Below are 22,844 nucleotides of genomic sequence, written 5' to 3'. Positions count from 1 at the left end.
AATCTGTTTGTTTTACAATGTCACATATTAACTTAGAATGTTTTGCATACCTCTCTGTCACTCTTCCTAGCCTTTTCATTGGTTCAGAGAAAATACCTTTAGCGGGACTTACCACAATCCTTTTCTCTGGCTTTCAGCTACAGATTCACATTTCATCAAAAGCATGAGTGGCAATGCATGTTAAACACAGTGCTTTTACATATATGTTTAAAATTCATAAGAACTACATATAAAAAAATTTAAGGGCAGTACAGACGGTGTAATGGTTAGCATTACTGCCTCTGCGGTTAAGATACCGGCTCTTGGGATCTCGGCAGTCAGAATACCGATGCCGGAATCCTGAAAGGGTCAGGAGACGGATGCCGAAATCCCGACCGTAAGTGTGGCAGCAATGTTAGGGCTAGGGCTCGGGGGGTGGGTAGAAGAGGTTAGGTTTAGGCAACTCCTGGGAGGAAGGGGGAGGGGTTGGGTTAGGCTGTGGGGAATGGGTGTCAGGGTTAGGCACCACCAGGTAGAGTTTAGGGTTAGGCACCACCAGGGGGAAGGTTAGGCTAAGGCACCAGCAGGGGAAGGTTAGGCTAAGGAACCAGCAGGGGAAGGTTAGGCTAAGGAACCAGCAGGGGAAGGTTAGGCTAAGGAACCAGCAGGGGAAGGTTAGGCTAAGGAACCACCAGGGGAAGGTTAGGCTAAGGAACCACCAGGGGAAGGTTAGGCTAAGGAACCACCAGGGGAAGGTTAGGCTAAGGAACCACCAGGGGAAGGTTAGGCTAAGGAACCACCAGGGGAAGGTTAGGATAAGGAACCACCAGGGGAAGGTTAGGATAAGGAACCACCAGGGGAAGGTTAGGGTAAGGCACCACCGGGGGAAGGTTAGGATAAGGCACCACCAGGGGAAGGTTAGGGTAAGGCACCACCAGGGGAAGGTTAGGCTAAGGAACCACCAGGGGAAGGTTAGGCTAAGGAACCACCAGGGGAAGGTTAGGCTAAGGAACCACCAGGGGAAGGTTAGGCTAAGGAACCACCAGGGGAAGGTTAGGATAAGGAACCACCAGGGGAAGGTTAGGGTAAGGCACCACCAGGGGAAGGTTAGGGTAAGGCACCACCAGGGGAAGGTTATGGTTAGAGGGTAGTGGCAATGAAATAGTATACTTAGTTCGCTGCTGTCGGGATTTTAAACATCGGAATCCACCGTGTGTGGGTTTACACCGTGTACTCCAGTTTCCTATCATACTCCAAATATATATTGGTAGATTCATTGGCTCCCAATGAAAAAATTAGCCCTGATGTGTAAAGGGGAGTACACACGGAGAGATCCGTGCTTAATTTCTAATCAATCTGACTAGATTGCTTATAAATTAAGCACGGATCTCTCAGTGTGTATCTCCCCCCCCCATAGCGATAGCGATGCGCGGTCCCGCATGTCGCTATCGCCTGTACTAGATTGCACGCTGTGTGCAGAGTGTTCTGTGCTAGATCGCTCAGCACACATCTCTAGGAGAAATCTCCTTGTCTTTACTGGGCTTTAGTGCGTGTGTGTAAATGGGAAGACTAAAGGGCCGTATTCACGGGCAGATGTGGGAGAGATGTGTGCTGAGCGAACCGCTCAGCACACATCTCTCCCCCCGCTCAGCAAAGCGCGATGTGTGCTGAGCGTGCGGGGAGAGACGGGGGGCATGCAGGCCAATCTAGCACCAGCGATAGCGATGCGCGGGGCTGCGCATCGCTATCGCTGTGTGAGGTACACACAGAGCGATCATGCTTAAAATCTAAGCAATCTAGTCAGATTGCTTAGATTATCGCTCCGTGAGTACCCCCCTTTAATGGGCCAAGCAATTCTTATCTGCAATCAAATTCTATGATCTATTAACAATGCATTTTTACGGATATGAAATACATTTTTGGGTGTTCACTCTAGTCTCTAGGTGCAGGGTGTGCTCAGAGAGGAGGGTATATTTTAATTTTGAATGGCAACATTTTAGACATGATGTACTGCTATTGCTGCACTGTCAGACGGTCCACCGCTTTTTTTTTTAAATTGAAGCAGCTGTGTGACGCCACGCAGCCACCCTGAAAACAATGCCGGCACACTCCCATTCGGCCCGTAACCCCCCCCAACGCTGCATCGCCGCCCTGCAAACGCCTGCCGCCGTCAACCACATTGCATGCTGCAAAGTGTATTGTTGCGGCCAAAGCGCGTGTGCAGATCACTCAAATGCAGCGGCTGCGTACAGACGTGTGGCTGTGTTCGGGTCTGACTGACCCTCATAGTACAGAAGCAGCAGAGCAACACAAACTCGCAAAAGTTCCTGAAGTGTCAGTATATATGTAATAACAGTGCACATGTATTATTATGCTGACACACATCAGGTGTATATTTTTAGTGACATTGTGGGCCATTGTTTCTGTAACAGGATAATTACACATTTTCAGAAGATGTCACACAGGTAAAAGCGACAAGAACAGCTGCATAACAGAGATGTCTCGGAGAGCCTGGGGCCAGTCTGCTAAAATTCAGCATTCTGGCCAACATCCATACATGGCAACACAACACAAGATTACAAATGTCAACAGCTTGTCCAGTTATTGCTCAATCTTATTAAAGTACCTGTATAAAATTCTAAGGGCCTATATCCAATGGTATTTGTAAACACGTGTTACACGTATTGCAGCTTATCAGGCATGAACGTGTTGGATAATGAGTGCTTGTACACGTTTGGGGAGATCAACCAACACCATGTACCTCAATGTCTTTAAAAACCATGCCAATACACAAGCAAAACACTCCTAATGCAAGCACAAACTCATTGGTAAGGTAACATTGGAAACTTAGCTTTACATGCATTGTAAATGCATTTATTGTGATGCCAGTAATTACTACATAACGAGGGTAAATATCTATACAGCTTATATAACCTCTTTTCAAGAGTATCTTGTGAGTATTTTACCCCCACAGAGTTATGTGGGACTGAATGGTACCTAATTAATGTCCAACATTTCATAGAATGAAGATTTATCTCCCATGCTGCTCCCCAACACTGGCGCTCTCTCCCTCCCACAATTAGACCACACTTGCCTACTTTATTTTTCTCCTCTCCAGGAGAAGCCCGGAAGGGACACGCAGCAGGACACTTCAGGGGCGGGGCCGGACTGTGAGGTCATTAGGCCCCAACCACATAACAGAGGTATGCCTGCAATTTGCTGGTAAGGGTTGAGCTAAAAATGTGATTTGCATCTTCAGCCCCGCCCCCTGTCCACCGATGCAGCGTTTTGCATGGTTTAATATCCATCCTGCCAGTTTCTCTAGGAAGTGGGCAGGATGCATGCGAGACACATTCCCTTCCGAGGCTGCGGGGGACTAGGCAAGTATGAATTAGACTCTCCACTTCTCTCCAAAGATTCACACTAACTCTCAAACACCACTCCTTTATTAAAACCTTCCAGCTCTCATCCTAACTCACCCTTCCCTGTTCCTTCCTCACTGTCTCTCCCCTCTGTGTAGCCTACCTGCCCCTCTCCTCTAGACCATAGATTTTCAACCTTTTACAACTCGCGGCACACAGAACAAGATTTACATAATGCCAAGGCACATTCAGATATAATGGTGATGCATGGTGTAGTTGCGTGTCCTGTCATGTCATGTCATGTCGCAGCTTCTCCATAGGTAACACCTGAGCCACATCTGAGATAGCCAGAAGAGCCCAACACTGCCCAGGCCCAAAATTTAGAACTGGCTCTGCAACCACTAAACCCACCAGTATTGATCGTTCCAGGGCCTCAGTAGCAGCAAAACACTGACGGGCCTGGCTGTGCTTCTATGGCGGCACACCTGGAGACTGCTCAGGGCACACTAGTGTGCCAAGGCACAGTGGTTGAAAAACACTGCTCTAGACTGTAAGCCTCACAAGCAGGGCCCTCTACCCCTTATGTTCCAACCCTACCCACACTGGCACCACATTATTATGCTCAACAGGCAGTGCTACCTCTGTGGGTACTGTGACTGCAAACAAAACAATGTTCTGCAATGTTGTGTACTGTGTTATTTCCCTCCTGTTTTAGTCGCACTGTTTATACTAACGTACTGCGTAAGGCGCTGCAAAACCCTTGTGGTGCCAAGGTCATTGCGTGTCAAATCAACACACTTTTTGTTAAAATTTTACCTCACCAGCTCAGATTTTTGGTTCAAATTTGGTATATGGAGAGTATATATGTAGTGTAAGAAAATAAGATTTTACTTACCGATAAATCTATTTCTCGTAGTCCGTAGTGGATGCTGGGACTCCGTCAGGACCATGGGGAATAGCGGCTCCGCAGGAGACAGGGCACAAAATTTAAAAGTTTGACCACTAGGTGGTGTGTACTGGCTCCTCCCCCTATGACCCTCCTCCAAGCCTCAGTTAGGATACTGTGCCCGGACGAGCGTACACAATAAGGAAGGATTTTGAATCCCGGGTAAGACTCATACCAGCCACACCAATCACACCGTACAACTTGTGATCTGAACCCAGTTAACAGTATGACAAACGTAGGAGCCTCTGAACAGACGGCTCACAACAATAACAACCCGATTTTTTTGTAACAATAACTATGTACAAGTATTGCAGACAATCCGCACTTGGGATGGGCGCCCAGCATCCACTACGGACTACGAGAAATAGATTTATCGGTAAGTGAAATCTTATTTTCCATGACGTCCTAGTGGATGCTGGGACTCCGTCAGGACCATGGGGATTATACCAAAGCTCCCAAACGGGCGGGAGAGTGCGGATGACTCTGCAGCACCGAATGAGAGAACTCCAGGTCCTCCTTAGCCAGGGTATCAAATTTGTAGAATTTTACAAACGTGTTCTCCCCTGACCACGTAGCTGCTCGGCAGAGTTGTAATGCCGAGACCCCTCGGGCAGCCGCCCAAGATGAGCCCACCTTCCTTGTGGAATGGGCCTTGACAGATTTAGGCTGTGGCAGGCCTGCCACAGAATGTGCAAGTTGAATTGTGCTACAAATCCAACGAGCAATCGTCTGCTTAGAAGCAGGAGCACCCAGCTTGTTGGGTGCATACAGTATAAACAGCGAGTCAGATTTTCTGACTCCAGCCGTCCTTGAAATATATATTTTCAATGCTCTGACAACGTCCAGCAACTTGGAATCCTCCAAATCGCTAGTAGCCGCAGGCACCACAATAGGCTGGTTCAGGTGAAACGCTGAAACCACCTTAGGCAGAAAGTGAGGACGCGTCCGCAGTTCTGCCCTGTCCGAATGGGCAATCAGATATGGGCTTTTATACGATAAAGCCGCCAATTCTGACACTCTCCTGGCTGAAGCCAGGGCCAGTAGCATGGTTACTTTCCATGTAAGATATTTCAAATCCACCGATTTGAGTGGCTCAAACCAATGGGATTTGAGAAAATCCAAAACTACATTAAGATCCCACGGTGCCACTGGGGGCACAACCGGGGGCTGTATATGTAGTACTCCTTTTACAAAAGTCTGGACTTCAGGAACTGAAGCCAATTCTTTCTGGAAGAAAATCGACAGGGCCGAAATTTGAACCTTAATGGACCCTAATTTGAGGCCCATAGACAATCCTGTTTGCAGGAAATGTAGGAATCGACCCAGTTGAAATTCCTCCGTCGGGGCCTTCCTGGCCTCACACCACGCAACATATTTTCTCCAAATGCGGTGATAATGTTGTGCAGTCACCTCCTTCCTGGCTTTTACCAGGGTAGGGATGACCTCTTCCGGAATGCCTTTTTCCCTTAGGATTCGGCGTTCAACCGCCATGCCGTCAAACGCAGCCGCGGTAAGTCTTGGAATAGACACGGTCCCTGCTGAAGCAGGTCCCGTCTTAGAGGTAGAGGCCACGGATCTTCCGTGAGCATCTCCTGAAGTTCCGGGTACCAAGTTCTTCTTGGCCAATCCGGAGCCACGAGTATCGTTCTTACTCCCCTTTGCCGTATAATTCTCAGTACTTTTGGTATGAGAGGCAGAGGAGGAAACACATACACTGACTGGTACACCCATGGTGTTACCAGAGCGTCTACAGCTATTGCCTGAGGGTCTCTTGACCTGGCGCAATACCTGTCCAGTTTTTTGTTGAGGCGGGACGCCATCATGTCCACCATTGGTCTTTCCCAATGGACCACAATCATGTGGAAGACTTCTGGATGAAGTCCCCACTCTCCCGAGTGCAGATCGTGTCTGCTGAGGAAGTCTGCTTCCCAGTTGTCCACTCCCGGGATGAACACAGCTGACAGTGCCAACACATGATTTTCTGCCCAGCGGAGAATCCTTGCAGCTTCTGCCATTGCCCTCCTGCTTCTTGTGCCGCCCTGTCTGTTTACGTGGGCGACTGCCGTGATGTTGTCCGACTGAATCAACACCGGCTGACCCTGAAGCAGAGGTTTTGCCAGGCTTAGAGCATTGTAGATTGCTCTTAGCTCCAGTATATTTATGTGAAGAGACGTCTCCAGGCTTGACTCGTGCATGGAATCTGCCGAATGGAATCGCTTCGTAAGAAGCTACCATTTTTCCCAGGACTCTTGTGCATTGATGCACAGATACTTTTCCTGGTTTTAGGAGGTTCCTGACTAGATCGGATAACTCCCTGGCTTTCTCCTCTGGAAGAAATACCTTTTTCTGAACAGTGTCCAGAATCATCCCTAGGAACAACAGACGTGTCGTCGGGATCAGTTGGGATTTTGGAAAATTCAGAATCCACCCGTGTTGTTGGAGCACTACTTGGGTTAGTGCTACTCCGACCTCCAGCTGTTCTCTGGATCTTGCCCTTATCAGGAGATCGTCCAAGTAAGGGATAATTAAGACGCCTTCTCTTCGAAGAAGGATCATCATTTCGGCCATTACCTTGGTAAAGACCCGGGGTGCCGTGGACAATCCAAACGGCAGCGTCTGAAACTGATAATGACAGTTTTGGACCACGAACCTGAGGTACCCTTGGTGTGAAGGACAAATTGGAACATGAAGGTAAGCATCCTTGATGTCCAAGGACACCATAAAATCCCCTTCTTCCAGATTCGCTATCACTGCTCTGAGTGACTCCATCTTGAACTTGAATTTTTGTATGTACAGGTTCAGAGATTTTAGATTTAGAATCGGTCTTACCGAGCCGTCCAGCTTCGGTACCACAAATAGCGTGGAGTAATACCCCTGTCCCTGTTGTAGGAGGGGTACCTTGACTATCACCTGCTGAGAATACAGCTTGTGAATGGCCTCCAATACCGTCGCCCTGTCGGAGGGAGACGTTGGCAAAGCAGACTTTAGGAAACGGCGAGGAGGGGACTTCTCGAATTCCAACCTGTAACCCTGAGATACTACCTGCAGGATCCAGGGGTCCACCTGCGAGTAAGCCCACTGTGCGCTGAAATGTTTGAGGCGGCCCCCCACCGCCCCCGAGTCTGCTTGTAAGGTCCCAGCGTCATGCTGACGCCTTTGTAGAAGCCGGGGAGGGCTTCTGCTCCTGGGAAGTAGCTGCTTGTTGCAGTCTCTTACCCTTTCCTTTGCCTCGGGGCAAATAGGAATGTCCTTTTGCTCGTTTGTTCTTATAGGAACGAAAGGACTGCGGCTGAAAAGCCTGCGGCTTTTTCTGCTGGGAGGTGACCTGGGGTAAAAAGGTGGATTTTCCGGCCGTTGCCGTGGCCACCAGATCCGATAGACCGACCCCAAATAATTCCTCCCCCTTATACGGCAATACTTCCATATGTCGTTTGGAATCCGCATCACCTGACCACTGGCGCGTCCATAAACTTCTTCTGGCAGATATGGACATCGCACTTACTCTTGATGCCAGAGTGCAAATATCTCTCTGTGCATCTCGCATATAAAGAAATGCATCCTTTAACTGCTCTATAGTCAGTAAAATACTGTCCCTATCCAGGGTATCAATATTTTCAGACAGTGACTCCGACCAAGCCACGCCAGCACTGCACATCCAGGCTGAGGCGATTGCTGGTCTCAGTATAACACCCGTATGTGTGTATATACTTTTTAATGTATTCTCCAGCCTCCTATCAGCTGGATCCTTGAGGGCGGCCGTATCAGGAGACGGTAACGCCACTTGCTTTGATAAGCGTGTGAGCGCCTTATCCACCCTAGGAGGTGTTTCCCAGCGCGCCCTAACCTCTGGCGGGAAAGGGTATAATGCCAATAACTTCTTTGAAATTAGCAGTTTTCTATCTGGGGTAACCCACGCTTCATCACACACTTCATTCAGTTCCTCTGATTCAGGAAAAACTATCGGTAGTTTTTTCACACCCCACATAATACCCCTTTTTGTGGTACTTGCAGTATCAGAGATATGCAAAGCCTCCTTCATTGCCGTGATCATATAACGTGTGGCCCTACTGGAAAATACGTTTGTTTCTTCACCGTCGACACTGGATTCAGTGTCAGTGTCTGGGTCTGTGTCGACCGACTGAGGTAAAGGGCGTTTTACAGCCCCTGACGGTGTCTGAGACGCCTGGACAGGTACTAACTGGTTTGCCGGCTGTCTCATGTCGTCAACCGACTTTTGTAGCGTGCTGACACTATCCCGTAATTCCATAAACAAAGCCATCCATTCTGGTGTCGACTCCCTAGGGGGTGACATCACCATTACAGGCAATTGCTCCGCCTCCACGCCAACATCGTCCTCATACATGTCGACACACACGTACCGACACACAGGGAATGCTCTGATAGAAGACAGGACCCCACTAGCCCTTTGGGGAGACAGAGGGAGAGTTTGCCAGCACACACCCAAGCGCTATAAATATATATAGGGACAACCTTAATAAGTGTGTTCCCTTTATAGCAGCTCAAATATTATAAATATCGCCAATAAGTGCCCCCCCTCTCTGTTTTTACCCTGTTTCTGTAGTGCAGTGCAGGGGAGAGTCCTGGGAGCCTTCCTCGCAGCGGAGCTGGGCAGGAAAATGGCGCTGTGTGCTGAGGAGAATAGGCCCCGCCCCCTTTTCGGCGGGCTTCTTCTCCCGGTTTTTTTGGAACCTGGCAGGGGTTAAATACATCCATATAGCCCCAGGGGCTATATGTGATATATTTTAGCCAGAATAGGTATATTACATTGCTGCCCAGGGCGCCCCCCCCCCAGCGCCCTGCACCCTCAGTGACCGCTGGTGTGAAGTGTGCGGAGAGCAATGGCGCACAGCTGCAGTGCTGTGCGCTACCTCATGAAGACTGAGACGTCTTCTGCCGCCGGTTTCTGGACCTCTTCTCTATTCGGCATCTGCAAGGGGGTCGGCGGCGCTGCTCCGGTGACCCATCCAGGCTGTACCTGTGATCGTCCCTCTGGAGCTAGTGTCCAGTAGCCTAAGAAGCAAATCCATCCTGCACGCAGGTGAGTTCACTTCTTCTCCCCTAAGTCCCTCGTTGCAGTGAGCCTGTTGCCAGCAGGACTCACTGAAAATAAAAAACCTAACAAACTTTTTCTAAGCAGCTCTTTAGGAGAGCCACCTAGATTGCACCCTGCTCGGACGGGCACAAAAACCTAACTGAGGCTTGGAGGAGGGTCATAGGGGGAGGAGCCAGTACACACCACCTAGTGGTCAAACTTTTAAATTTTGTGCCCTGTCTCCTGCGGAGCCGCTATTCCCCATGGTCCTGACGGAGTCCCAGCATCCACTACGGACGTCAGAGAAAAAAAAGTTTTATTTAAATATCTCATGCCGTTTCCAAATTATGGCTATGTAAAGTTTTCACAAATCTGTCAAAAACGCACAGCCAGTATATTTTCAAATCGCCATAGTAGTAAATTAAACCTTTCCTACGATACACAACACAATAGGCTTTGTAAGGAAAAAAATTTCCAAACTCAAACTGAAATTTTTGATCGTGATTATCTCAAAAAGAGTGTCAACAAAAAAAGGTAAAAAAAAAATTCAGGAAATGGTCTATACTAATGTTAAATGTTTGTCAAAATGTAAAAGTGGGAGGATAATGGGTTTATACTATAGTTAAAATAAGATTTTACTCACCGGTAAATCTATTTCTCGTAGTCCGTAGTGGATGCAGGGGACTCCGTAAGGACCATGGGGATTAGCGGCTCCGCAGGAGACTGGGCACAACTAAAGAAAGCTTTAGGACTACCTGGTGTGCACTGGCTCCTCCCACTAAGACCCTCCTCCAGACCTCAGTTAGGATACTGTGCCCGGAAGAGCTGACACAATAAGGAAGGATTTTGAATCCCGGGTAAGACTCATACCAGCCACACCAATCACACCGTATAACTCGTGATACTATACCCAGTTAACAGTATGATAACAACTGAGCCTCTCAACAGATGGCTCAACAATAACCCTTTAGTTAGGCAATAACTATATACAAGTATTGCAGACAATCCGCACTTGGGATGGGCGCCCAGCATCCACTACGGACTACGAGAAATAGATTTACCGGTGAGTAAAATCTTATTTTCTCTAACGTCCTAAGTGGATGCTGGGGACTCCGTAAGGACCATGGGGATTATACCAAAGCTCCCAAACGGGCGGGAGAGTGCGGATGACTCTGCAGCACCGAATGAGCAAACTCTAGGTCCTCCTCAGCCAGGGTATCAAACTTGTAGACTCTTGCAAGAGTGTTTTAAACCCGACCAAGTAACAGCTCGGCAAATTTGTAAAGCCGAGACCCCTCGGGCAGCCGCCCAAGAAGAGCCCACTTTCCTCGTGGAATGGGCTTTCACAGATTTAGGGTGCGGCATTCCAGCCGCAGAATGTGCAAGTTGAATCGTGCTACAGATCCAGCGAGCAATAGTCTGCTTAGAAGCAGGAGCACCCAGCTTGTTGGGTGCATACAGGATAAATAGCGAGTCAGTTTTCCTGACTCCAGCCGTCCTGGAAACATATACTTTTCAGGGCCCTGACTACGTCCAGAAACTTGGAATCCTCCAAGTCCCAAGTAGCCGCAGGCACCACAATAGGTTGGTTCACATGAAAAACTGATACCACCTTAGGAAGGAATTGGGAACGAGTCCTCAATTCCGCCTTATCCATATAAAAATAAGAATTTACTTACCGATAATTCTATTTCTCGGAGTCCGTAGTGGATGCTGGGGTTCCTGAAAGGACCATGGGGAATAGCGGCTCCGCAGGAGACAGGGCACAAAAAGTAAAGCTTTAGGATCAGGTGGTGTGCACTGGCTCCTCCCCCTATGACCCTCCTCCAAGCCTCAGTTAGGATACTGTGCCCGGACGAGCGTACACAATAAGGAAGGATTTATGAATCCCGGGTAAGACTCATACCAGCCACACCAATCACACTGTACAACCTGTGATCTGAACCCAGTTAACAGTATGATAACAGCGGAGCCTCTGAAAGATGGCTCACAACAATAATAACCCGATTTTTGTAACTATGTACAAGTATTGCAGATAATCCGCACTTGGGATGGGCGCCCAGCATCCACTACGGACTCCGAGAAATAGAATTATCGGTAAGTAAATTCTTATTTTCTCTATCGTCCTAGTGGATGCTGGGGTTCCTGAAAGGACCATGGGGATTATACCAAAGCTCCCAAACGGGCGGGAGAGTGCGGATGACTCTGCAGCACCGAATGAGAGAACTCCAGGTCCTCCTTAGCCAGGTTATCAAATTTGTAGGATTTTACAAACGTGTTTGCCCCTGACTAAATAGCCGCTCGGCAAAGTTGTAAAGCCGAGACCCCTCGGGCAGCCGCCCAAGATGAGCCCACCTTCCTTGTGGAATGGGCATTTACATATTTTGGCTGTGGCAGGCCTGCCACAGAATGTGCAAGCTGAATTGTATTACACATCCAACTAGCAAAAGTCTGCTTAGAAGCAAGAGCACCCAGTTTGTTGGGTGCATACAGGATAACAGCAAGTCAGTTTTCCTGACTCCAGCCGTCCTGGAACCTATATTTTCAGGGCCCTGACCACATCTAGCAACTTGGAGTCCTCCAAGTCCCTAGTAGGCGCAAGACACCACAATAAGCTGGTTCAGGTGAAACACTGACACCACCTTAGGGAGAGAACTGGGGACGAGTCCGCAGCTCTGCCCTGTCCGAATGGACAAACAGATATGGGCTTTTTTGAGAAAAAAACCACCAATTTGACACTCGCCTGGTCCAGGCCAGGTCCAAGAGCATGTTCACTTTTCATGTGAGATGCTTCAAATCCACAGATTTGACTGGTTTTAAACCAATGTGTTTTGAGGAATCCCAGAACTACGTTGAGATCCCACAGTGCCACTGGAGGCACAAAAGGGGGTTGTATATGCAATACTCCCTTGACAAACTTCTGGACTTCAGGAACTGAAGCCAATTCTTTCTGGAAGAAAAATCGACAGGGCCGAAATTTGAACCTTAATGGACCCCAATTTGAGGCCCATAGACACTCCTGTTTGCAGGAAATGCAGGAATCGACCGAGTTGAAATTTCTTCGTGGGGCCTTCCTGGCCTCACACCACGCAACATATTTTCGCCACATGTGGTGATAATGTTGTGCGGTCACCTCCTTTCTGGCTTTGACCAGGGTAGGAATGACCTCTTCCTGAATGCCTTTTCCCTTAGGATCCGGCGTTCCACCGCCATGCCGTCAAACGCAGCTGCGGTAAGTCTTGGAACAGACATGGTACTTGCTGAAACAAGTCCCTTCTTAGCGGCAGAGGCCATAAGTCCTCTGTGAGCATCTCTTGAAGTTCCGGGTACCAAGTCCTTCTTGGCCAATCCGGAGCCATGAGTATAGTTCTTACTCCTCTACGTCTTATAATTCTCAGTACCTTAGGTATGAAAAGCAGAGGATGGAACACATACACCGACTGGTACACCCACGGTGTTACCAGAACGTCCACAGCTATTGCCTGAGGGTCTCTTAACCTGGCGCAATACCTGTCCTGTTTTTTGTTCAGACGGGACGCCATCATGTCCACCTTTGGTAATTCCCAACGGTTTACAATCATGTGGAAAACTTCCCCATGAAGTTCCCACTCTGCCGGGTGGAGGTCGTGCCTACTGAGGAAGTCTGCTTCCCAGTTTCCATTCCCGGAATGAAACACTGCTGACAGTGCTATCACATGATTTTCCGCCCAGCGAAAAGTCCTTGCAGTTTTTTGCCACTGCCCTCCTGCTTCTTGTGCCGCCCTGTCTATTTACGTGGGCGACTGCCGTGATGTTTTATCCCACTGGATCAATACCGGCTGACCTTGAAGCAGAGGTCTTGCTAAGCTTAGAGCATTATAAATTTACCCTTAGCTATATTTATGTGGAGAAAAGTCTCCAGACTTGATCACACTCCCTGGAATTTTTTTCTTGTGTGACTGCTCCCCAGCCTCTCGGGCTGGCCTCCGTGGTCACCAACATCCAAAACTGAATGCCGAATCTGCGGCCCTCTAGAAGATGAGCACTCTGTAACCACCACAGGAGAGACACCCTTGTCCTTGGATATAGGGTTATCCGCTGATGCATCTGAAGATGCGATCCGGACCATTTGTCCAGCAGATCCCACTGAAAAGTTCTTGCATGAAATCTGCCGACTGGAATTGCTTCGAAGGAAGTCACCATTTTTTTTTTTTTTTTTACCATGGCCCTTGTGCAATGATGCACTGATTTTAGGAGGTTCCTGACTAGCTCGGATAACTCCCTGGCTTTCTCTTCCGGGAGAAACACCTTTTTCTGGACTGTGTCCAGAATCATCCCTAAGCACAGGAGACTTGTTGTCGGGATCAGCTGCGATTTTGGAATATTTAGAATCCACCCCTGCTGTTGTAACAGTATCCGAGATAGTGCTACTCCGACCTCCAACTGTTCCCTGGACTTTGCCCTTATCAGGAGATCGTCCAAGTAAGGGATAATTTAGACGCCTTTTCTTCGAAGAAGAACCATTATTTCGGCCATTACCTTGGTAAAGACCCGGGGTGCCGTGGACAATCCAAACGGCAGCGTCTGAAACTGATAGTGACAGTTCTGTACCACGAACCTGAGGTACCCTTAGTGATAAGGGCAAATTTGGGACATGGAGGTAAGCATCCCTGATGTCTCGGGACACCATATAGTCCCCTTCTTCCCGGTTCGTTATCACTGCTCTGAGTGACTCCATCTTGATTTGAACCTTTGTAAGTGTTCAAAATTTTTTATTTTTATTTTTTTTTTTAGATTTAGAATAGGTCTCACCTAGCCTTCTGGCTTCAGTACCACAATATAGTGTGGAATAATACCCCTTTTCTTGTTGTAGGAGGGGTAATTTAATTATCACCTGCTGGGAATACAGCTCGTGAATTTTTTCCCATACTGCCTCCTTGTCGGAGGGAGACCTTGGTAAAGCAGACTTCAGGAGCCTGCGCAGGGGAAACGTCTCGACATTCCAATCTGTACCCCTGGGATACTACTTGTAGGATCCAGGGGTCCTGTACGGTCTCAGCGTCATGCTGAGAGCTTGTCAGAAGCGGTGGAACGCTTCTGTTCCTGGGAATGGGCTGCCTGCTGCAGTCTTCTTCCCTTTCCTCTATCCCTGGGCAGATATGACTCTTATAGGGACGAAAGGACTGAAGCTGAAAAGACGGTGTCTTTTTCTGCAGAGATGTGACTTAGGGTAAAAAACGGTGGATTTTCCAGCAGTTGCCGTGGCCACCAGGTCCGATGGACCGACCCCAAATAACTCCTCTTCCTTTATACGGCAATACACCTTTGTGCCGTTTGGAATCTGCATCACCTGACCACTGTCGTGTCCATAAACATCTTCTGGCAGATATGGACATCGCACTTACTCTTGATGCCAGAGTGCAAATATCCCTCTGTGCATCTCGCATATATAGAAATGCATCCTTTAAATGCTCTATAGTCAATAAAATACTGTCCCTGTCAAGGGTATCAATATTTTTAGTCAGGGAATCCGACCAAGCCACCCCAGCTCTGCACATCCAGGCTGAGGCGATCGCTGGTCGCAGTATAACACCAGTATGTGTGTATATACATTTTATGATATTTTCCAGCCTCCTGTCAGCTGGCTCCTTGAGGACGGCCCTATCTATAGACGGTACCGCCACTTGTTCTGATAAGCGTGTGAGCGCCTTATCCACCCTAAGGGGTGTTTCCCAACGCGCCCTAACTTCTGGCGGGAAAGGGTATACCGCCCATATTTTCTATCGGGGGGAACCCACGCATCATCACACACTTCATTTAATTTATCTGATTCAGGAAAAACTACGGTAGTTTTTTCACATCCCACATAATACCCTCTTTTGTGGTACTTGTAGTATCAGAAATATGTAACACCTCCTTCATTGCCCTTAACGTGTGGCCCTAATAAGGAATACGTTTGTTTATTCACCGTCGACACTGGATTCAGTGTCCCTGTCTGTGTCTGTGTCGACCGACTAAAGTAAACGGGCGTTTTAAAACCCCTGACGGTGTTTTTGAGACGTCTGGACCGGTACTAATTGTTTGTCGGCCGTCTCATGTCGTCAACCGACCTTGCCGCGTGTTGACATTATCACGTAATTCCCTAAATAAGCCATCCATTCCGGTGTCGACTCCCTAGAGAGTGACATCACCATTACAGGCAATTGCTCCGCCTCCTCACCAACATCGTCCTCATACATGTCGACACACACGTACCGACACACAGCACACACACAGGGAATGCTCTGATAGAGGACAGGACCCACTAGCCCTTTGGAGAGACAGAGGGAGAGTTTGCCAGCACACACCAAAAACGCTATAATTATATAGGGACAACCTTATATAAGTGTTTTCCCTTATAGCATCTTTTTTATATATTTCTAACGCCAAATTAGTGCCCCCCCTCTCTGTTTTAACCCTGTTTCTGTAGTGCAGTGCAGGGGAGAGCCTGGGAGCCTTCCCTCCAGCCTTTCTGTGAGGGAAAATGGCGCTGTGTGCTGAGGAGATAGGCCCCGCCCCTTTTTCGGCGGCCTCGTCTCCCGCTCTTAACGGATTCTGGCAGGGGTTAAATATCTCCATATAGCCCCCGGAGGCTATATGTGAGGTATTTTTAGCCAAAAATAGGTTTTCATTGCCTCCCAGGGCGCCCCCCTTCCAGCGCCCTGCACCCTCAGTGACTGCCGTGTGAAGTGTGCTGAGAGGAAATGGCGCACAGCTGCAGTGCTGTGCGCTACCTTAAGAAGACTGAGGAGTCTTCATGCCGCCGATTCTGGACCTTCTTCTTGTTTCAGCATCTGCAAGGGGGCCGGCGGCGAGGCTCCGGTGACCATCCAGGCTGTACCTGTGATCGTCCCTCTGGAGCTAATGTCCAGTAGCCAAAGAAGCCAATCCATCCTGCACGCAGGTGAGTTCACTTCTTCTCCCCTAAGTCCCTCGTTGCAGTGATCCTGTTGCCAGCAGGACTCACTGTAAAATAAAAAACCTAAGCTAAACTTTTCTAAGCAGCTCTTTAGGAGAGCCACCTAGATTGCACCCTTCTCGGCCGGGCACAAAAATCTAACTGAGGCTTGGAGGAGGGTCATAGGGGGAGGAGCCAGTGCACACCACCTGATCCTAAAGCTTTACTTTTTGTGCCCTGTCTCCTGCGGAGCCGCTATTCCCCATGGTCCTTTCAGGAACCCCAGCATCCACTAGGACGATAGAGAAATACAGATAAGGGCATTTGTATGACAAAGCCGCCAATTCTGATACACGCCTGGCCGACGCCAAGGCCCACAGCATGACCACTTTCCACGTGAGGTATTGTAGCTCCACGGATTTAAGTGGCTCAACCCAATGCGACTTCAGGAAATCCAACACCACGTTGAGATCCCACGGTGCCACTTGAGGCACAAACGGGGCTGACTATGCAGCACTCCCTTAACAAAGTCCGAACTTCAGGCAGTGAAGCCAGTTCTATTTTGGAAGAAAATCGATAGAGCCGAAATCTGGACCTTCATGGAACCCAATTTTAGGCCCATAGTCACCTCTGACTGTAGGAAGTGCAGAAATCGACCTAGCTGAAATTTCTCCTTTGGGGCCTTCCTGGCCTCACAGCACGCAACATATTTCCACCATATGCGGTGATAATGGTTTGCGTTCACTTCCTTCCTAGCTTTAAATAGCGTAGGGATAACTTCCTCTGGAATGCCCTTTTCCTTCAGGATCCGGCGTTCAACCGCCATGCCGTCAAACGCAGCCGCGGGATACGTCTTGGAACAGACAGGCCCCCTGCTGCGGCAGGTCCTGTCTGAGCGGCAGAGGCCATGGGTCCTCTGAGATCATTTCTTGGAGTTCTGGGTACCAAGCTCTTCTTGGCCACCCGGAACAATGAGTATAGTTCTTACTCCTCTCCTTCTTATTATTCTCATTACCCTGGGTATGAGAGGCAGAGAAAGGAACACATAGAACGACTGGTACACCCACGGTGTTACCAGAGCGTCCACAGCTATCGCCTGAGGGTCCCTTGACCTGGCGCAATATCTTTGTAGCTTTTTGTTGAGGCGGGACGCCATCCTGTCCACCTGTGGCCTTTCCCCACGGTGTACAATCATTTGGAAGACTTCTGGATTAAGTCCCCACTCTCTCGGGTGGAGGTTGTGTCTGCTGAGAAAGTCTGCTTCTCAGTTGTCCACTCCGGGAATAAACACTGCTGACAGTGCTAACCCATGATTTTCCGCCCATCGGAGAATCCTTGTGGCTTCTGAAATCGCCATCCTACTTCTTGTGCCGCCCTGTCGGTTTACATGAGCGACCGCCGTGATGTTGTCTGACTTGATCAGCACCGGCCGGTGTTGAAGCAGGGGTCTAGCCTGACTTAGGGCATTGTAAATGGCCCATAGTTCCAGAATATTTATGTGTAGGGAAGTCTCCTGACTTTTCCATAGGCCTTGGAAGTTTCTTCCCTGTGTGACTGCCCCCCAGCCTGGAAGGCTGGCATCCGTGGTCACCAGGACCCAGTCCTGTATGCCGAATCTGCGGCCCCCTAGAAGATGAGCACTCTGCAGTCACCCCCACAGCGACACCCTGGCCCTTGGAGACAGGGTTATCCGCCGATGCATCTGAGGATGCGACCCGGACCACTTGTCCAACAGATCCCACTGGAAGATCCTTGCATGGGACTTGGCGAATGGAAATTCTTCGTAAGAAGCTACCATCTTTCCCAAGGCTCGCGTGCATAGATGCACCGATACCTGTATTTGTATTAGGAGGTCTCCATCTAGAGACGCCAACTCCTTGGACTTCTCCTCCGGGAGAAACCCTTTTTATCCTGTTCTGTGTCCAGAACCATACCCAGGAACAGTAGACGCGTCGTAGGAACCAGCTGCGACTTTGGAATATTCAGAATCCAGCCGTGCTGTTGTAGCACTTCCCGAGATAGTGCTACTCCGACGAACAACTGCTCCCTGGACCTCGCCTTTATAAGGAGATCGTCCAAGTACGGGATATTCGGCCATTACCTTGGTAAATACCCTCGGTGCCGGGGACAGACCAACGTCAACGTCTGGAATTGGTAATGACAATCCTGTACCACAATTTTGAGGTACACCTGGTGACGAGGGTGAATAGGGACATGCAGGTAAGTATACTTGATGTCCAGTGATACCCTGAAATTTTCCAGGCTTGCAATAATCGCCCTGAGCGATTCCATTTTGAACTTGAACCTTCGTATATAAGTGTTCAAGGATTTCAATTTTAGAATGGGTCTCACCGAACCGTCTGGTTTCGGTACCACAACATTTTGGAATAGTAACCCCGGCCTTGTTGAAGGAGGGGTACCTTGATTTCACCTGCTGGAAGTACAGCTTGTGAATTGCCGCCAGTACTACCTTTCTCCGAGGGCAGCAGGCAAGGCTGATGTGAGGCGAGGGGGAGTCGTCTCGAACTTTTTTCTTCCCAGCTGTTGCTGTGGATACGAGGTCCCAGAGACCATCCCCAAACAATTCCTCACCCTTATAAGGCAGAATCTCCATGTGCCTTTTAAATGCAGCATCACCTGTCCACTGCCGGGTTTCTACTACCCTCCTGGCAGAATGGACATTGCATTAATTCTGGATGCCAGCCGGCAAATATCCCTCTGTGCATCCTTTATATATAAGACAACGTCTTAAATATGCTCAATGTTAGCAAAATATTATCCCTGTCTTAGCGTATTAATATTATCTGACAGGGTGTCAGACCACGCTGCAGCAGCACTATTTATGCTGAGACAATTGCAGGTTTCAGTATATAACCTGAGTGTGTAAATACAGACTTCAGGATCGCCTCCTGCTTTTTATCAGCAGGTTCCTTCAAGGTGGCCGTATCCTAAGACGGCAGTGCCACCTTTTGACAAACGTGTGAGCGCCTTATCCACCCTAAGGGATATCTCCCAACTTGACCTATCCTCTGGCGGGAAAGGGTACGCCATCAGTAACTTTTTAGAAATTACCAGTTTCTTATCGGGGGAAACCACGCTTCTTTACACACTTCATTCATTCATCTGATGGGGGAACAAAACAGTGGCTGTTTTTTCTCCCCAAAAATAAAACCCCTTTTATGTGGTACTTGGGTTCATGTCAGAAAATGCGTAACACATTTTTTTTTTTTTCCATTGCCGAGATCATGTAACGGATGTTCCTAGTGGATTGTGTATATGTCTCAACCTCGTCGACACTGGAGTCAGACTCCGTGTCGACATCTGTGTCTGCCATCTGAGGTAACGGGCGTTGTTTGAGCCCCTGATGGCCTTTGAGACGCCTGGGCAGACGCGGGCTGAGAAGCCGGCTGTCCCACAGCTGTTACGTCATCCAGCCTTTTATGTAAGGAGTTGACACTGTCGGTTAATACCTTCCACCTATCCATCCACTCTGGTGTCGGCCCCACAGGGGGCGACATCCCATTTATCGGCCTCTGCTCCGCCTCCACGTAACCTTCCTCATCCAACATGTCGACACAGCCGTACCGACACACCGCACACACACAGGGAATGCTCTGACTGAGGACAGCACCCCACAAAGTCCTTTGGGGAGACCGAGAGAGAGTATGCCAGCACACACCAGAGCGCTATATAATGCAGCGATTAACACTATAACTGAGTGATTTTTCCACAAATAGCTGCTTGTATACATATATTGCGCCTAAATTTAGTGCCCCCCCCTCTCTTTTTAACCCTTTGAGCCTGAAAACTACAGGGGAGAGCCTGGGGAGCTGTCTTCCAGCTGCACTGTGAAGAGAAAATGGCGCCAGTGTGCTGAGGGAGAAGCCCCGCCCCCTTTTTGGCGGACTTTCTCCCGCTTTTTCTGTGATACTGGCAGGGGTAATTTTACATCTATATAGCCTCTGGGACTATATATGATGTATATTTTGCCAGCCAAGGTGTTATTTATTGCCCTCAGGGCGCCCCCCCCAGCGCCCTGCACCCATCAGTGACCGAAGTGTGAGGTGTACATGAGGAGCAATGGCGCACAGCTGCAGTGCTGTGCGCTACCTTGGTGAAGACCGAAGTCTTCTGCCGCCGATTTTCCGGACCTTCTTCGTGCTTCTGGCTCTGTAAGGGGGGCGGCGGCGCGGCTCCGGGAACGAACACCAAGGTCGGGTCCTGCGGTCGATCCCTCTGGAGCTAATGGTGTCCAGTAGCCTAAGAAGCCCAAACTACCACCTGTTAGGTAGGTTCGCTTCTTCTCCCCTTAGTCCCTCGCTGCAGTGAGTCTGTTGCCAGCAGATCTCACTGAAAATAAAAAACCTAAATATACTTTCTTTCTAGGTGCTCAGGAGAGCCCCTAGTGTGCATCCAGCTCGGCCGGGCACAAGAATCTAACTGAGGTCTGGAGGAGGGTCTTAGTGGGAGGAGCCAGTGCACACCAGGTAGTCCTAAAGCTTTCTTTAGTTGTGCCCAGTCTCCTGCGGAGCCGCTAATCCCCATGGTCCTTACGGAGTCCCCAGCATCCACTTAGGACGTTAGAGAAAAATAATTGTAAAGCAAGGTAGTTTATTCAAAAAAGCCAGGTATATTACAAGTAGTAATAGGTAATAATAGATTTGATGGCTTTATTTAATTATATAAATCAAGTTGAATAGAAATACTTGACATTGTATTAGTCAGTCAACAATGCTAGCTGAAGACAGTTTGACAATGCCTCATGGTTTTTAAAGTGTCATCAGGAGACATAACATAAATTCTTCCAGTTGGGGTTATACGGTGGACTTTGTATAAGACATCTACTAGAGGTATCCATAGTACATCAAGCTTCCTTGGATAGAAGAATGATGGTGAAGGTCCAGCTGGATGAAGGAAGGTTACTTTTAATTCGTCTTCATCTTCATTCTTGTCCATCAAATAAGCAAGCCACCATTTTTTGTTATACACAACGGATATAACTTTATGAATGGGCAGCATAAAATATATCTGGAATAAATTTTACGTTCACAACGCAAGCAGACTATACGGAGTCTAAAACATTTTTGAATGATCATTTCAGCCAGTCAGTAACTATTCAGGGCACACAACAGTATCATGCTTTTATACCTGTTGATTCAAGTACATCAAAAATATCCTTGAAAACCTTTTCTAAGGCTACATCATCTACAGTCTTCGTTATAAAATCGCTAGACAGACTCCAATTGACACAAATAAATGGCTTTATAGCCATTGCGTATAACAAGAAATGCCCCCACCCTATCATCATTACTGAATTTTCTCATCTAACTCCAAGGGGGTGTGAGAATCAGAAAGTAAGAGATTTCGAGAGAGTTCTCCTGGGGTTTTTTAAAGTGGCAATAATTGGCATGACAAAACAAGGTTGATTTTGCCATGTAAATGATTGTCACTTTAAAATAACAGGAGAACTCTCCCAAAATCTCTCACTTTCGGATTCTCACACCCTCTTACATTCCACCCCATCTGCCATATACACACTGTACAGATCTTGCTGTGACCACATTTTTTTTTTTTTTTTGCATGTTCGGATGCATTTCTTGACATGATTTGTAAAACACGTTTATGTTATGTGCTGTTTTATTGCCATGATCCTGTGTATTATTGAGTGCAGTGTTTCCGCAATTTTTACCTTTTCCAAAAACTTTGGGTTTTTTAACATAATTATTCATCCTATGTATGAAAAATGTACACAGAGACAGGAACTGAGAGAACATGATGTGCCAGTAAAATATTAGTCGATACAAACCAGGTGTCATACATTTTCAAATGCTCCAACTCACCTTGCGCGCAGGTAGCTAATGCCATCTGAAAATAGTGGCAACTTACAAAGCCAAGGTCTGAAAAGCTAGTTGTTTTGGAGGTTAATACATGGGGGCAGACTGCAGTCCCTTTCAGAATAATGGGGACTGCTGTCTGAAGCGTTACTAAAGAGCCCTACACACTTAGCGATTTCACTTAAAGATCTCATTAATGAACGAGATATCATTCATATCTTTCAGTGTGTATGCACCAACGATGAACGATGCGCGGCCCCGCTCTCGTTCATCGTTGGTGCCGGCTCGTTTAAACATGCGAGCCAATATGAACAATCTCGTCCATATTAGCATACAGTGCTAGAGAGACGGGTGACGGCGAAAGTGAAGAAACTTCACTCTCCCCCCGCGTCGGGTCGCCCGGCGGCCGTATCGGCCCTTGGGCACCTCAGCGGCCAATCGCCAGATGTGTAGAGCCCATTAGACTTAATAAAATCTTCATAAGAAAAGCAATTCCTTTGCAGAATGTGTGGCTGTCCTGTCAGCTTTCATTACATAAAACCTAATGACAATTTTAGAAGTCTGACTTTTGAGAAGTCTGTATGACTTAGATCTATAATTCAGAGATCAATGCACAAAAGTGTGACACCAACACCTACATTTCAAAGCATGATATCCACACGGAAATGTAATGTATACACACAGTTCTGGGTTCTCGATAATTGTAAACAGCTAATATATATCTTGCCGTATTAATTATTTCATGAACATATAA

The 22,844-nt window shown here is 48.1% G+C and overlaps 1 protein-coding gene across 1 annotated transcript in view; it reads right to left on the bottom strand.

Annotated features, from left to right (window-relative positions):
- The window catches only part of KNDC1 (kinase non-catalytic C-lobe domain containing 1), a 387,543-nt gene that overhangs the window by 329,822 nt on the left and 34,877 nt on the right, over window positions 1-22,844 (bottom strand). The window lies entirely within an intron of this gene.

This window comes from Pseudophryne corroboree, chromosome 3 (assembly GCF_028390025.1).
Source record: "Pseudophryne corroboree isolate aPseCor3 chromosome 3, aPseCor3.hap2, whole genome shotgun sequence".
NCBI lineage: Eukaryota > Metazoa > Chordata > Amphibia > Anura > Myobatrachidae > Pseudophryne > Pseudophryne corroboree.
Note: the sequence above shows the minus strand (reverse complement) of the source record. Positions and strands in the feature narration are given on the sequence as shown.